Below are 17,632 nucleotides of genomic sequence, written 5' to 3' on the forward strand. Positions count from 1 at the left end.
GATAGGGTGCCTTGATTGTTTAGTCTTATGCTGATGGTGGTTTCTGTATGTAGTGCTCTGTTTGGCTCAACCAGATTTCTGGGACAATTCCAATTTGTCAATTTTTGCCAAAGTTTACTACAATTAACGCTATCAAAGGCTCCCCTCAGATCGATGAAAGCTAGATATAGTCTCGTCTTTGCCTTTAGGCTTTCAAGTTTAAGAATGCTTAGTAGCAACAGGTATACCTCCACCCCCACACCTTTTGTAAAACCTGTTTGCCGGATGTCCAGAATTTGTTCTGACGTTGACCATACAGCTAGCCTTTCTCGTAAAAAGGAGGCAAAGATTTTTCCTATAGTATCAAGCAGGGCAATCAGGCGATAGTTGGTCGGATCAGCCCAATTGCCCTTTTTGTAGATTGGCACGATGATGGCGTCACGCCAGGATTCGGGAATCGTTGCTGATATAGACAAACGTGCAAACAATAGTTCAATAAAGGTAGCCCATTGCTCCTCATTCTTTTTCAGCATCATATTTGATATTAAATCTGGGCCTGCTGCGTGAGAACTTTTCAGGGTCTGTATGGCGACTCTTATATCTTCCACTGTTATTTGGAGTTTCCAAGATGTCAACTCGTATGCGGGTTCTCTCGTGTCCTCGTTAGATGATTTGCAGAAAATGTTGGAGAAGTGTTGTTCCCATGTATCGGCATCAATCTCATTAGTTGGTGTTGAATGGTGCTTCGAGTTACCTGCGTTAAGGATTGCCCAGATTTCCTGTGAGTTCTTTTGGACTAGATGCTTCATTAGATGCTCGGCTTTGTCTTGCTCAATTATTGATTTTTTGCGATTTCAACCAATTACGATATTTTTGACGACGCGTACGAATTGCGTATTTGGTTGCATTTGCATCGCTACCTGATTTGCAAGACTTCTTTAGGGTTCTTACATCACGTCTCATCGCCTGCTTGGCTTGAGTTAAGAATATAGAGTAGAGGTGTTTATGGTTGGAGCCCATTGCGCGATCAGAGGCTTTAACTGTGATGAAGTCAGAAAGCAAATGTGTGTAATTTACGGACAAATCTGTGTTCAGACACCATTTCTTGGTTAGTTTCTCAATCCCAGGACTATCAATCTGTTATGCTCACCTGGCTCCCAGAGGAGCGTCGATCTGAACTGGACAGCTGCGGTCTCCACCAATGTGACGCGTAGTGCCGAGATGACGGACTGGACTGGCCCACCTAGCTGCGTTTGCTTGGCCCGTAGGAATATTCTTCTGCAAATGGAGAAAGGGAATTAACCAGCCGTGGAGTTGAGCGTAAACCCCCCACCCCCGCTGTTCTCCCCACTGATCACCTTTGATGTCCCCTCTTATAGTCTTACCTGATGGTTTGGAAAGATGAGCTCTCCATCCTGCATTGAGCGCAGGGGCGCGTAGATAACCAGTTGCTTCACTGGTTCGAAGGAATTGGTGAGTTCCAGAACAACATTGACTCTGAGATTTCCGGCAAGACGCCGTAAGTATGTAGCTCGTAAGAGTTCAAATGTCTGACTTTCACTATTGACCGATTCCTTGAAGGTTGCAGCTTGACCCTAGCGAAGAGTTCCTCGTGGCAACCAGTAATATTCAGGTAAGGATTTGTATTATCCAACACAGTTCGATAAAATAATGTCAGCATGTAACCTGTTGCTTTCTCCCTTATTCAGGTGCTGAGAGAAAGTATGAAGTCTCGGGGAATAATGCCTCCGGCGGTAAAATTAGGTAAGTCTATTGTGGTGAGGCGGTTTCCCCTTGTTTGTCCCTTTGTTTCACCTTGCTGTCCTTTTGTTCCCCTTAGGGGCCGGGGTACGGCGAGGATGCAGTGGAGGCTGCGCCGACCCATGAAGAGGAATAGTACCCCCGGTGGTAAAATGAAGTAAGTCTATGGGGGGTAACTAATATTGCCTCTGTTTATTCCCTTGGCTCACCTTGCTGTTCTTGTGTTTCCCTTAGATGCCGGAGTGCGACGGGAACATGCTGAAGGATGCAGTGGATAGAGAAGATGCTGCAAAGGCCGGTGAGTTCAGCGCGGTGCTGCAGCAGGCGAGGCAACGCGCATAAAATAACTTCTTTCTTCCAGCTCGAAGGCGCAGTGGATCGGGAATTCAGGTAAGGATTAAAGGTATTGCTCTGAAAGGGGCCTTTAGGGGTCCTTCGTGCTATGGAAACAAGGCAATAACCATACACGAAAAGATGCGCCAGACACGAGGTTCAAATTCCCAATGCTAGGGTTTATTACAAGCAAGAATAGTCCCAATTGGTCAATTCTGGTCTCGCCCGCGACGTGAATTTCCTAGACCTCGTGGGACGCAAGAGAGCGAATTACGTACATCAGTTACATATATACAAAATGCATATCATACAATCAGCAATGTCATGTTTAACACCCCCTTTGGTTAGCTTCTTTGAACTTGGGATGACGATGGACATTTCCGACGGTTATGACAATTATGACACTTTCGATGTCTATTCTAGTAACAATGTGCAATTTAGAAAGTGCAAAGGCATCTTTTAGTTGTTGAACAAAACACGGTGGTTCTGTTCTTGGAAGCAAGCTGCACACGGGGGAAGAGCCACATTCCATACTTTGCTATCTATGAGGTACTATTCGTGTCCTGGGAGCCGACACGCTCTAAAGGGTTTTGCGAAGGGGGGCCGTAGGAAGAGCATAATTCAAGCCTTTAGCTGTTTTATTCTAACATATTCTACCATCGTACGAGACTGGCTGGCAGCTGTGAAGTGATTAAATGCCCTGCAGCTCTCTCCCAAGGCTACAGAGAGGGAGCGTGGGCATTCCTTTCTGAGCTACTGATGAGGAGTTTCATCGAACTACTCAGTCCCGCGACCTTGTCCTTTCATATTCAGACAACAATGTTAACAGTTCAGCAGAGTAAGCAGAATTCGCAAGAATTACAAGCTGCAAAGCAGTTTAGACAGAAAGCAATGAGCAATGGTTAACAAGCAAAATGGCGATTCTTGCTATGTTTAAAATGGCCGCTTGTTGGTCAAGCATAGCAGTCTATATTTCTATAATTCGGTGCATAAGATGGTTGGCCTACGGCCATAAAGTTACGTCTGTCATTCAAATGAAGAGTATTCACTTTTTGAGATTGACAGCTCTTGTTCTAATCTTTTCTCCTTCTTTCTCCTTTTTTCTCAGAGCTCCAGACTCGAGGTGGACATAGCAGAAGACTGGATGCAGACTTGCAGGCACGGTGAGCGTTACGCTGATGGATGCAGAATAACACGGAGCGTGTGCTGCTCTTCGGCGTGGTTTAAATAGCCTCCAAAGTAGTCCCAGGTAAGTATTCCTCCCTGACCCCACCCAGTAAAAAAAATAGTCCCAAGGTAAAGTAGTCCCTTTCAAGCCTCTTTTGGTTTAGAGCTCTTGCAGCATGGTCTGCATCAGGTAAGTTTGCAGCATGGTCTGCATCAGGTAAGTGTTAATCTATGAGCCTGGCGCCTATGACTGACTCTCCATATGAGCATGGCGCCATAGACGCCAGGAGTGCACCCAAATGGCCCCTAACAGGGGTTGTTGGGCTTACTTGGAATAACTTGATGCCTGCTTCCGGGGCTGCTGGTTCCCCCGGGGGTAGGCATCATGACAGCACTCCCCCCCAAGGCCCCTCCTAAAGTCGTTCTTCCCCATGGTTTTGGTTTGTCTGGGAAAGTTCGGTGGAATTTTTTCACCAATCGAGGTGCATGAACGTGGTCACTAGGTTCCCATGACCTTTCCTGTGGTCCCTAACCTTTCCAGTCGATTAAATAAGAAAGCTTTGACGTCACCAACTTGGAGTCCAGGATGTTCTTGATCTCAAATTCGGGTTCCCCATCTATAAGCATGGGGTCTGGTGGCTTGATTAGTCTTGTCCCTGGGTACACTGGTTTCAAAAGTGACACATTAAAAACGGGGTGAATTCGCATATTAGCAGGTAAGTCCAACTTGAGGGCCACTGGGTTGATAATGGCCTTAATAGAATAAGGTCCCAAATATCTGGGGTTAAAGGTCTGTGTTCCCTTTAGAGGTATGTGTTTTGTGGCCAACCATACTTGGTCCCCTATCTGGTATTGTGGAGTATCGCTTCTATGCCGATCAGCATTTTTCTTATATTTTTCTTTCGCTTGTTTTAAATGTGCAGTTGCTCCCTTAAAGGCTTGTGTAATCGTAGCGTGCAGATGGTCCACTGCGGGCATTTCTAAGTGTTGGGGTGAGTCAAGGTCTGAGGTTCGAGGATGGTGCCCATATAAGGTATACAAGGGGCTTTGTCCAGTTCCAGAATGTACTGAATTATTGTATGCATATTCGGCGATCCAAAGAATGTCTTTCCAATTACTCTCAGTCTGATGTAACATACAATGCTGGTATTGTTCAAGAGTCTGGTTGGTCCTCTCTGTTTGACCATCGGTTTGGGGGTGGTGACTGGTCGATAACCTCACATCGATTTGCGCCAATTGACAACATTTCCTCCAAAAATGTGAACTGAATTGACTGCCCCGGTCAGAGACCAATACGGACGGAAATCCATATATGCGAACAATGTTTTCGAGGAACTCCTTGACCAGGATTGAAGCTGAAGGTAATCCCTTTAAAGGAATTATGTGGGCCATCTTGGAAAAAAGATCCACAATAACTAGAATGGTGTTAAATCCATTGCATGGGGGTAGATCTGTAATAAAGTCTAACGATAAGGTGGGCCATGGTGTAGGCAGAATGTCTAAAGGTTGTAAGAGTCGAGCAGGTTTTTTCTTCTGACTGTTGTTTTGGGCACAAATGCCACAAGACATTACAAATGATTTAATATCCTTTCGCCAGGTGGGCCACCAGAATTGTTTCTTAATTTTAGCTTCAGTCTTTGCGATACCTGGATGCCCCTCCAGTAGGGTGTCATGATAATCGGAAATGACTATCCCTTGTAGTTCCTTGTGTGGCAGAAACAGCCGCCCTTGGTAATAAGGCAGGTCATTGGTGACAGAGTAGTCCGGGCCTTTCTTTACCCAGTCCTGCAGGGCTGTGGAATCAAAGAGTTGCTGGATCTTCACCTGAATGTCCTCTAGTGTCTGTAGAGTAGTCATGCCAAGAATCCTTTGTTCGGAAATTATAGGTACTGGTTCTGGGTTCACTTCTGCCTCTCCCATCCCTATTCGGGATAAGGCGTCTGCTTTACCGTTCTTGCAACCTGGTCGGTATGTTATCACGAAATCGAACTCTGCAAAGAATAAGGCCCATTGGAGCTGGCGTGACGATTGGGCCTTGGCTGTCTTTAAATACTGTAAGTTCCGGTGATCGGTGATCACAGTAATGGTATGCCTGGCACTGAGAAGATAGTGCCGCCAAGCCTTGAAGGCTGTTTTAATGGCTAATAACTGCTTGTCGGTATCTGCATAGTTTAACTCGGGTGCCGAGAACTTTCTGGACCAAAATGCTGCTGGGTGAAGCTGGCCAGTTTCAGGGTCCTTTTGTTACAAGACAGCTACCATGGCTAAACTGGATGCATCAGTTTCCACTATGTATGGAAGTTCAGGGCGTGGGTGCTTTAGTACAGGTGCAGACGTGAATTTCGCTTTCAGCTCTTGGAAGGCATTTTCAGCTTCTGCAGTCCACATAAAGCGTTTGTTTGTTCGCAAAAGTGCTGTGATGGGATGTACAACATGTGAGAAATCCGGGATGAATCTGCGGTAGAAATTGGCAAAGCTGAGCATGCTTTGTACTCCTTTAACTGAACTTGGTGATGGCCACTTTGTTTGTTTGTTTGTTTATTTATTTATTGTGCGCACCAGACCCTAGGGTAGCAGGGCGCAAGAGAACAAGGAGGTTTACAGCTTAGTTAACGTTTGCAGGTTACAGATTAGTTAACGTTACAGGTTACAGGCATAGTGGACATTTCGAATCTGCAGGGTAGGGCAAGTGCAAGTGCAGATAAGGCGTAGCTAAACAGTCAAATCTATGGCGATCAAACAGTAAAAGCAGGTTAGTACAAACATTATAAGAAGACGTTACGTATAAAGGCGTCCACCTTTCGTGAGTCTATTCGGACTCCTTTTGGACTCAGGATAAACCCAAGGAATTCAACTTCCGTGGCATGAAAAACGTATTTTTCCAGTTTTGCATATAGTTTGTGCTGGCGCAATTTTTCAAGGACTGCTCGGACGTGCTTCACATGGTCAGATTCTGAAGAGGAGTACACTAGAATATCATCGATATATACGACAACACAAACATCAATGAGTTCATGAAGGACATTGTTCATAAAGTATTGGAAGGCTGCTGGTGCATTGCACAACCCGAAGGGCATCACCTGGTATTCGAATAACCCGTACTTAGTGCGAAAATGAGTCTTCCATTCGTCGCCCTATTTCACACGTATCAGATGGTATGCCCCCCAGAGATCGAACTTAGTGTATATGCACGCATCCTTTACTTGGTCTAGTAGTTCGGGGATCAGAGGCAATGGGTATCGGTTCTTGACAGTGAATCGGTTCAATGCGCGGTAGTCTATGCACGTTCTGAGGTCACCTTCCATTTTGGGCACGAAGAACAAAGCTAAAGATGCAGGGGACTTGGATGGTTGAATGAAGCCATTAGCAAGGTACTGGTCTAGGTATTGCCGTAGGTGAAGGTTCTCAGGTTCCATAAGGGTGTAGATCCTACTACAAGGGGGTTGTGCACCGGGTATGAGATCAATTTGACAATCGTACGATCTGTGAGGTGGTAAGGTGTTTGCCTGTTCTTTTTGGAAGACATCCTGGAATTCTTGGTATTCTGGAGGTAGTTGCCCGACTGCTGTGGTTACTGGGGCCAGGCCTGCGTTCAGAATTTTCTTTGGGTAACAGGTTTGTGCACAATCCAGGAAGGTTATTCTCTTCTCTCGCCAATCAATACAAGGATTATGTGTTTCCAACCAAGGTATCCCCAGCATTATTTGGAACTATGGGGCTTTGATTAGATCGCACACAGTAGTCTCTCGATGCCCATCCTGACCCAATAGTGTCATCTCTGCGGTGGAATGAGTTACAGGCCCAGAGGAAATTTCAGTTCCATCAACTGTGGTGATGACATCTGAGGTGGTTTTTCGACAGAGATGTAGATTCATCCTGGAAGCCAATTCGTAGCCCACATAGTTTCCTATGGCCCCGCTATCAATTTATGCCCTTACTGTGTGCATATGCGATGGCTGCCTTGGACCTACGAGGACCATTGACCATTGGTATGATGAAATGCAAGATCTGAGTATCCTTCTTCAAGCTTGGCAAGCGTACCTCTGGCTTGTCGGGCGTGGTCGTTTCCCGAGTCTGACTCCATATGGCTTTTATCAGCAGCTCCTGCCACCTTCTTGGGTGGTTTTACAGGGCAATCCCATAGAAAATGCCCAGAAGTTCCACAATATAGACACAATTGCATTTGCCGTCTCCTTTCTCTTTCCTTCTGGGTTAAGGGTCCTTTCACCCCTCCGATTTGCATGGGTTCTGAAGCATCTGCTCCTTTGGGGTTAGCGTGGGTCTTGACCAACACCCGATTCTCAAACTTGGCTCGATCAGCCATTCTGTTCTGAAATCTGTGATCTAACTGGACCACTAAGTCTATATATTCAGCGCAGTCTTGAGGTGGGTTCACAACTTGAGCAAAGACATCCTTGAGTACTCCTCGAAGCCCTCGATGAAATAACGTGATTCGTTTTACCTCAGGCCATCCAGTTTCCACTATCAACCTATTAAAGTTTGCGATGTAGGATAGAAGGTCCTGGTTACCTTGTCATAGGGACAAGAGTTCATTATCCAGGGCCTGTCCTTGGGAGTGGTGGGCAAATAGTCTTTCCATGCTCATTTGAAAGCCCTGAAAATCCCGAAGAATTGGGTCAGCCTGAGAAACTAGTGGAATTGACCAATCAGCTGCACTGCCGCTGAGATATGACAATACATAGGCTACCTTGGCTTGATCGTTTGGGAAGGCTCCTGGTCTGCATAAAAAGTGCAAGCGGCATTGGTTCATAAACACGGCGAACCTTTTGGGATCTCCGGCAAAGTGTTCGGGCGGAGCTAATGTAATACTTCCTGGTAGGTTTATTTGCACAGGGTTACTCGATGACACAGGAGCTGGATTCCCCCCGGGACCTGGTAGGGGTGCTTGTCCAGCCTGGCTTTGCAGTAGTTGCCTAGCAAGGTCATCAGTTCCCTCTTTTGACAAAATCAGTTCTCTCCTAAGAGCATTGGTTTCTTGACGGGCGGAATGCACTTCAGCCCTCAGTTTCCCTAGTAATTGTGCCAATTGGTCAGTTTCTGAGGTATCCATAACGCCCGTGTGGGAATTTTTGGGTAGGCTTCGCGTTCTGTTACGCTCACCTGGCTCCCACAGGGGCGTCGATCTGAACTGGACAGCTGCGGCCTCCACCAATGTGACGCGTAGTGCCGAGATGACAGACTGGACTGGCCCACCTAGCTTCGTTTGCTTGGCCCGTAGGAATATTCTTCTGCAAATGAGAAAGGGAATTACCACCCATGGAGTTGAGCGTTAACCTTCCCCCACTCCCGCTGTTCTCCCCACTGATCACCTTTGATGTCCCCCCTTATAGTCTCACCTGATGGTTTGGAAAGATGAGCTCTCCATCCTGCATTGAGCGCAGGGGCGCGTTGATAACCAGTTGCTTCATTGGCTGGAAGGAATTGGTGAGTTCCAGAACAATGTTGACTCTGAGATTCCCGGCAAGATGCCGTAAGTATGTAGTTCGTAAGAGTTCAAATGTCTGACTTTCACTCTTGTCCGATTCCTTGCAGGTTGCAGCTTGACCCTAGCGAAGAGTTCCTCGTGGCAACCGGTAATATTCAGGTAAGGATTTGTATTATCCAACACAGTTCGATAAAATAATGTCAATATGTAACCTGTTGCGTTCTCCCTTATTCAGGCGCTGAGAGAAAATATGAAGTCTCGGGTAATAATGCCTCCGGCGGTAAAATCAGGTAAGTCTAGGTGAGGAGGTTTCCCCTTGTTTGTGGCTTTGTTTCACCTTGCTGTTCCTTTGTTTCCCCTTAGGGGCCGGGGTTCGGCGAGGATGCAGTGGAAGCTGCACCGACCTGTGAAGTGGAATAGTACCCCCGGTGGTAAAATCAGGTAAGTCTATGGGGGGGTAACTAACATTGCCTCTGTGTATTCCCTTGGCTCACCTTGCTGTTCTTGTTTTCCCCTTAGGTGCCGGAGTGCGACGGGAGCATGCAGAAGGATGCCGTGGAATGTGAAGATGCTGCGAAGGCCAGTGCGTTCAGCGCGGCGCTGCTGCAGGCGAGGCAATGCGCATTAAATAACTTCTTTCTTCCAGCTCGAAGGCACGATGGATCAGGAATTCAGGTAAGGATCAAAGGTATTGCTCTTGTTCTAACCTTGTCTACTTCTTTCTCCCTTTTTCTAGGAGCTCCTGACTCGAGGCGGGTGTGGCAGAAGACTGGATGCAGACTTGCAGGCACGGTGAGCGTTACGCTGCTGGATGCAGAATAACGCGAAGCGTGTGCTGCTCTTCGGGCGTGGTTTAAATAGCCTCCAAAGTAGTCCCAGGTAAGTATTTCTCCCCAGCCCCACCCGAGTAAAAAATAGTCCCTAGGTGAAGTAGTCCCTTCCAAGCCTCTTTTGGCTTGGAGCTCTTGCAGCATGGTCTGCATCAGGTGAATTTGCAGCATGGTCTGCATCGGGTAAGTTTTAATCTGTGAGCCTGGCGCCTATGGGGCCAGGACTTACTCTCCATATGAGCCTGGCGCCATAGGCGCCAGGAATGCACCGAAATAGCCCCTAGCAGGGGTTGTTGGGCTTGCTTAGAATAACTTGATGCCTGCTTCCGGGGTTGCTGGACTTGTTCTGGGTCCCCGGGGGTAGGCATCATGACAAAAATGTCTGTTTGTCTACATTTAATTCAGTTTACATAGTAAAAACTTTCAATGGTAGAACAGTTTCCTTTTGGTCCACCCTTTCGATTTCCAGTTAGTAGGCTTCACAAGTCAAGTTTCTGAAAAAAGGCTACCACTGCTACCACCCAATTGGTTTTCTCCCCACTCAACAATCTGAGCCACCAATCTTCTTCACTGTATGTTTGATATTTGGTGAGTATATGACCCAGGCATGTCTCTCTTTGGTTGGTTAGGGCTTCACAAGACAGAAGTAAACGCCTGATTGATTCTGGCTGGTCCGGAATTTTACAGTATCTGCACGTTTTCGTGGGTGATAAGCCTCTCTTTGCTTGGATTTCTTTTGTAGGTAACAAGTTCAATCGGATTCTTAAAAAATCATTTCTGAAGATCTTATTGGGAAATTTCTCCATGTACCCGAGAAGATGGTTTACGCTTTTTGAAGTTGATGGGAAGTCTGCAGTCAGTTTATACCTGGATACCCGTTCCAAAGTTTCTATCCAGTCTTTTTCTGCAAGTTTTTTCTTAACTTTGTTCGGGTTTATACATAAATTTTCTTCCATATTGCCTAGATGGCTTTATTTCTGTCTCCCCAGTTTTTCAAAGTGCTGTTCTTACCTGCCGTGAGCTCTTTGTGGAGAATGTCAAATACCATTGCACGTGAGGGGGATATTATTTTTCTATATAGCATCAAGGCGTTGCGTTCTACAGTGGCTTGCAGGGACGTCAATCTCAGTTCTCGTCGAATGATTGGCATATGAGCCGTTGTCGATAAACCCAACAGGCACTGCCAGAAAAGACCTTCCAGTCTAGTCCAAATTTTGCCCGGGAGTTTTGGCATTGCTTCGATCCCGTAGATCCGAGCAGGTATAACTTGGACCTTGTAAAATTTGATAGTTGAGATTATGGAAAAACGTCCGTATTTCCTATCAAATGCTTTAGCTTGCAACGTTAAGTTTTCTATTTTTTCAAGCTGGAATTCTTGCATCTGTAGCTCCACTGAGCTGTCATTCAGTATGATACACAAGTATTTAAATTCTTTCACGTTATCGATTTTTTCTCCTTCGAGATGCCATTGTAGATTTTCAGATTTTTTTGAAGACTTTTCCAATATCATTACTTTTTGTTTTGTCCTTATTAATCTCCAAGTTGTTTTTACTTATATGTTCAGACAAGTTGTTCAGTTGTCGCTGGAGACCAATCAGTGTCTAGTCGAGAAGTATCATGTCATCAGCTTACAAAAGGCGCGTTATCTTTGCTCCTCCAATAGGAGGAAGGGAAGGAGCGAATGTTATTCCCCGAATATTGAAAGTCGCCTAAGTACGCGTTGAAAAGAGCAGGGCCCAATAGGTACCCCTGTTTGACTCCCCTTAATGTCCCTATTGCTTCTAAAAGTAGACCTTTACCATTTAATCTTACCCTCATTGATGTTTCACTATAAAATCCTTGAATTGTTTCCAGGATCCGTGTTGGGCATTTCTAGTCATCAAGCTTTTGCCAGAGCATTCCACGGTTGACCTGGTTCAAAGCTTGGACCAGGTCTATAAAAGCAATGAACATTCTCGGACTGACATCTTTAATCTTACCCTTCAAGGAACTGAGGAGTAGTATGTTGGTGGTTGATCCTGTATTTTTCACAGACCCTGTTTGAAATCGGTCTGAGCAGGCTGCTGTTTTAGCCCAAGCTTGAAAGTCGTCTAGACAAAGGGACCAGAACACCTCCCTATTACATCCAAAAGCGCTATTGGATGGTAGTTCCTAGGGCAATCTTTAGGCCCTTTTTTGAAAATAGGAACCACCGCTGCGCTTTTCCAAGAGTTAGGTATTGATTTGGACCGCATACATCTTTTGAAAAGCTCCGAAATAAATGGGGCCCACTCTTTTGGATGCTCTTTAAGGTCGATGTTTCGAATTCCGTCAGGTCCCGAGCTCTTGATCTATTTAATACAGAGATCTTCTTTAGTATTGATTCTTCATCATATGGGACCTTCCATGGTCCGGCTGAGTCGAACACCAAAGCTTGGCCTTTTCCATTTGATTTTGAGAAGAGGTCCGAGAAGTGGGACATACAAACTTCTTCGCTTACGTTGTTTTGTAACGCATCGTTCTTTGCAGATGTTGTTAGTCTAATTAACTCCCAAAACTTGTTGGCTTTACGCCCACATATTGTTCATAACATTTCTGCTGAGTCTGATTGATACAGATTTCGTCTGTAGAACAACATCACTCTTCTTTGTTCTTATGACTTGAAAAGTTAGAATGAAAGGGAGGAATTCTCTTGATGTAAAGATGTAGTCTAGAACTGCACTTTGTCCTTCCGTTCCCACGTAGGAATTCATTCTTTTTCCGAGTCTAGGAAATTAAGGTTATGGAGATCTCTCGAGGCCATCAATTTTGACCATGCAACTCCTCTACCTTTCAAGGTTTTATGCTAACTCTATTGTGAGGTGATACCGCACAGACTGCATTTAAGTCCCCGCATACAACTGTATATTTAGCTTGATGGTCTGTTTGAGCTTCATCAATTGTCTTTTCTACAGTCTTCAGAAAATCTCAGTAGTTTAGTGAATTTGGGTTCCAGTATACATTATTAACTATGATGAAGTTTTTTTCCTCCTTTTTTGTTGTTTTTTGTTCTTGGTCGACCATAAGTTCTTGTTGCTGCCAATTTATCAGGGTCATTAGAATAAAGAAATGGCACATAGAGTTTTTATGATTGTTAAGCCAACACCTGTTCTAACTGCTGTAATTAAACCGGAAGTAGGTCTTCCTTTCTCGCCTTTTGTAGCTGGGGAGATAGAGATCTCGTACCCATCTAAATATGGTTTGCTCATTAACCATGATTCTTGCAAACATATGATGTCAAAATTGACCAAATGAATGTTGCTGGGCCTTGTCAAGTGAGTAAATCCTCTAGTATTCCATGAGCCCATTGTTAGAGTGCCTGGTACTGGTTTGCCCGTTGGCGAGACTGTCTTTAGTTGTTTTCTTCAGATGGCTATCTGTTTTGTTGGGGTACAAGGGCCAATGGGAGCCAATCCCAATTATCTTGATCCTGGTTTATCTTTTTTATTTGTTTTATTGCCCCCTGAGAACTTTTGCTCAAAGGTAACTTTAAATGTTGTCAGTGGGCCAGTCAGCTACCTTCCCAGATTCCCAGACCCAAAGGATCTTTATATTGTTCGTCCCTTGGTGCTAGGGGTCTTGACAAGTCTTCTGTCTCGTTACTATTCTTTGTTTGTTCCTTGTATGTTACTTTACATTCATGATTATGTCTTATTGAGATGTTTTTTAAATCAGATGTTTCTGAAGTTATGTTTGGAGTCTCCTCTCCATCGTGTTGGACGGGTGGTTTGGAGGTTAGTTTGGACTGCAGCAGTTCTCCCATCTCTGTGTCACTTCGATTTCGCTAATCTTCTGAGTCGTCACTAACTTTAGGGAGATCCTATCCTAGCAACAAGAGACTTACTTTTGCATCTATCAGTATTCTTATCACTACCTGAGATGTTATATGGAGGAAGACTAGATCTAGCTGCCCATATTCCCCAAATTCAATAATCTTCAAGTCGTCTGTACATATTTGTCTCAAATTAGGAATGCATCGGAGCAAGGATAGAATAGCTTTCCTGTTGGAGATTATTTTTTTATTTTTGTTGAATATTTTTTCTAGCTTGAATGTTTGGTTTGCTTTATTCTTTTCTCTCCAGACGTCTGTATTCAAAACGAGAAGTAAGTCTTTCTTTGTTGGAATGGCGTTAAAGATTTTCTCTGAAGACAGGACCCGGCTTCCTCTTTTTTCAATACTTCTGGATCAGTAGTATAGGGGAGATCTCCCACGATTTTCTATGTTTTTTTTCACTAATCGCTCTTTCGATATATTTCTCTCACTTCTATGGCTGGCATTGTCTTTTGTGAGCTGATTTACTAAGCTCTTTTCCTTGGTCTTCAGTGATTTATTGCGGGAGACGCTTTGGTTTTTTGCTTCGAGGTGCCATATTGAAAGACCAAAGAAATATCGAGGCTTAGTACCACAAATGAAATACACCAATCACGGGCTGAAAAGATACAAGTATCTTTTATTACTGCACAGTTTACGAAGCAAAACAGATAGCTATCTGGCTCCCAGAACCTCACAGTGTGTACCAGCAGACACAGTGAGTAGTGAGAGTGCTGGACATCTTAACACAGACATATTTATCCAATTTTAGCAATATTGTCCAGCCTCTCCCCAAGTTAATTATTTTGTGGGCTAGAGTTTGTGCCTAGTTCACATGACAGATTTTATAATGCTATACATAGGATTAAACAAGTTTACATGTCCATGTACATTCAATGATACTGTTGGTTATCGAATCCACAGTAAGTATTATTCCAAGATTCACTACATTGCAGTTCAGGAAAAGCACACGATCGACGTTTACTCTTCATTGCTTCAGTGTTTATACGAGGATGAGGCTAGTGAGCGCAGACAACACTTGAATGGCAGTTGTTATGAAGCACAAGGTTTCTTTGCATAGATTAAAACAGTCGGCTTGCGGTCAACCTGAAGATTAATGAAACTCAAAGGGCATTCGGCACGACTGTAAATCGAAAACACAGTCCACCATTTCAGAACATGGAACATGAGTAGAAATCAAAATGGTGGATGAGTCTTAAAATGGCGGCGAAGTTAACCCAAAATCGGAACTTTGCAAAGTAGCTTTCTGTGTAACGCAAATGGGCTTATGCCAATATTTATAATAAGGAGGCACTATATGATTACGGTTTAACACTAGTATGGTTTGTCTTTCTCTTTTTTTGGCCAAAGTTAAGAAAGGTGGAGAGGGCCTTAGGTCCTTTTGATTATCAGATGCCTTGCTCTAACTCTCGCAAGATTCCTAGAATGCAGTTGCATTCTATCTATCTTGAGATGCCTTCGGTAATTACGACTCAGAATCTTCTATTGAGTACTTGACTCATTTCCCTACTGACTTTGTTAACAAATTACAGATCTCTTGTTTCTTTTTCTGAGCTATAGGATGCGAAACTAAGGGTGCTTGTTTTTGACGTTGCAGCCTTGGTGGCGGTATTGGAGGTCTTTCCAGCTTTTCTTCTGTCACCCTGTGTTTTTCTTCGCTCAGTTTTTTCGTAGGTGCTGGATCAAGGTTTTGCTTTGGATCAGCCGGCTTTCTTTTTGGATTTCCAAAAACTGCAAAGTCTCTCTTTAGATCTTCAGTGATGCTAACAATTGGTCCTGGTCCAGAGTCAATACATAGACAATTTGTGTTATTTGGCTGTTTTCTAACTTCCAAACTTATACAGCCATTTTTCCTCACTGGCCGTTTTGTTTCAGTCAAGTCTACTGTTGGTGTTTTGAATTGTTATAAGGATTTTTTCTTTAGAATGACTCTGGTCTTCGGGTCTACACTGCTCAAGGTTTCTGTGAAAGGCCTATTGATCGCAGGTCTTCCCTTTCTTTTCTCAAAGATCGGGGTTTCTTGCTGAGGAATATTATTAATCAACCTGTTGTTGTTTGAAAATCTTGTAAGACTAGCTTGTGCTATTCCTATTTGTGATGATTGATCTATTGTCCTCAAAGTTAGTTCCCGCAGGTCAGTCAAAGAGCCTTGTTCCTTTGTGAGTTATGTAGACCCCCAGATAGACTAACTTAGTATGCATTAAAGCAATCAGAGTGGTGTGATCTTTTAGCGTATCATTGAGAGTCTCATATAGTTTACAGCTTTTTTGTAGAAGTTTCTTTATAGTTTGGCTTCACAGGTCCTCTAGATCTTCTGTTTTGAGGTGATAGGTTTTCAGGTCATCGTTTCTATCGATGGGCTGCAGATGTTTTTTTCTTTCGCTGAATTAGGGTGCCCTTGTGGTTCAGCGGGTTGTGTCATGTCTATTCCCATTGAGGCTCTCTTTTTCCCCATTTAGCATTCGGGGAGGTGGGTTTGCACTCTCTTGTGCAGATTGTAAAAATGTAGTCCGCATGGAAGTCAAGATCTGTCAAGGAGAGAGTGGAGAGTGATTTAGATTTATTGAGTTTTCTATATTGTTTTCCGTAGTTAAGTCCACTATCATCCACTCTCTTATTTAGTTCTTCTCCATTCTCCAGTGATGGATCTAATGGAACTCCCATCACTGCTTCCGCAGTATTTAGTTCACTTGTAGTACCAAAGTAGTGAATAGAATTTTGAGTGGTTCGTAGAATTTCCTTAGTTTTGTTATTATCTGAAGGGCAGTTTGAGGCCGGTGGGTGCCCAAAGTGCAATTTCTTAATCCCAAGAGGGTGCATGTTTAATTGTAATTGAACTTGCTTGCTGAATGGTTGAGATGATTCACTCTCATTTATGAGGTCTTCAGCTTCAGCTGGGAGGTCCTGTACGCCTTCTAATATGTTGGCATCTGATAATTCACTATTATTGGTATTTTGTGTCCTTTTTTGTTTGTGAAAGAAGTATTTTGCTAAAGAGCCAGGAAGTGGTGGTCACAGTGGTGTAATTCTGCGGAAGGTTCTTGATCTCTCCTTCATTACTTTAATAATTTTTTGCTTTTGATTTTTTTAGTGGTTTTTTAGTACGTTTTTTGGGGTAGAAGTTACTTTTCCTCTTGAATGTAAGTCTTCTTTAGATAATGAGTCTTCCATACCGGTCTGAAGATGCAGGAATAAGTCAACACTGTCCGTGAGTTGGACGGTTTTCTGCAGCTATGCAGAAGCTCTGGACTTCCACTCCAGATGGAGGAGCTGGACTTGATCCAAAGCGTCCGCCATCTCCAGGGCTGCGGGTGGCCCATCCAGTCCTCCACCCAGGCTTTGGTCACTCACCCTGGCCCCCACGGCGGCCGGCAACTGTTCCAAAGCAGCACCTATCTGCCCCCGCGTGGCACAACCCGCGAGCTGGCCATCCGAGCCCAGCCCTGGCTGCGCAGAGGACACCACGTTTCCAAAGAAAACATTGCCATGGCCCCGCAAGTATTATGGTCCATATTGCATTTTTGCTCGGCCATACCTGAGTCGTAGGAACCAAGGGGCAATGACAGTGGTGTTGAGGTAGGTAGCGGGCACACCAGGAGGGGGCCAGGACATCCCGTAGCCGGTGTTCAGGTCTTCCATCTCGCTGAAATTCGTTGATTGCAGTTGTGAGCAGCGTAGATAGCGGGTCATTTCTCCAGGTTTTTTTCTTTTTTGCCATTGCTGCCAGAGCTGCCATAGACTGCAAAGACTGCTTTAACTCAGCTGCCAACTCCACCTTACCTTATTATGGATCCAGCTTTTGGCGCCCTTCTCAGATTTCTGACTCCTAATCCATTTACAATGTAGGTAACTATATGATGATGCATCCAGTCATTGGCTCAAACAATTGTTCGGCAAGAGAACAAAATATATTAAGCAACCATTTTCTTTCCTTCTCATATTCATGTGCCAATGGATTGGCTTTGTTTGTCAGTCTCTTTATTTTTCCTTGAGCATGGAACACCCAGTGTACACAAAGCCATGGCAAAAAGATCAAAGACAGCTCTGCTGGCATCCAGATTGCACCATCAGAAAAACCTATAATCCTCAGATGATGAAGTGGAACAGAATATCCAGAAAGAAAAAAGTGGAGGCATCCTCTGTGTTTCTGTTGCTCGTGCAGTCACAGTTTATTTTATTTTAGTTTGTTTATTTATATAGTGCAACCAAACCCTGGGGTAGCTGGGCGCATTGAGCTTGTAGAACAACATAAGTGACAGAAGGTTA

This window comes from Ambystoma mexicanum, chromosome 2q (genome assembly GCF_040938575.1).
Source record: "Ambystoma mexicanum isolate Mex_15411 chromosome 2q, UKY_AmexF1_1, whole genome shotgun sequence".
Classification (NCBI taxonomy): domain Eukaryota; kingdom Metazoa; phylum Chordata; class Amphibia; order Caudata; family Ambystomatidae; genus Ambystoma; species Ambystoma mexicanum.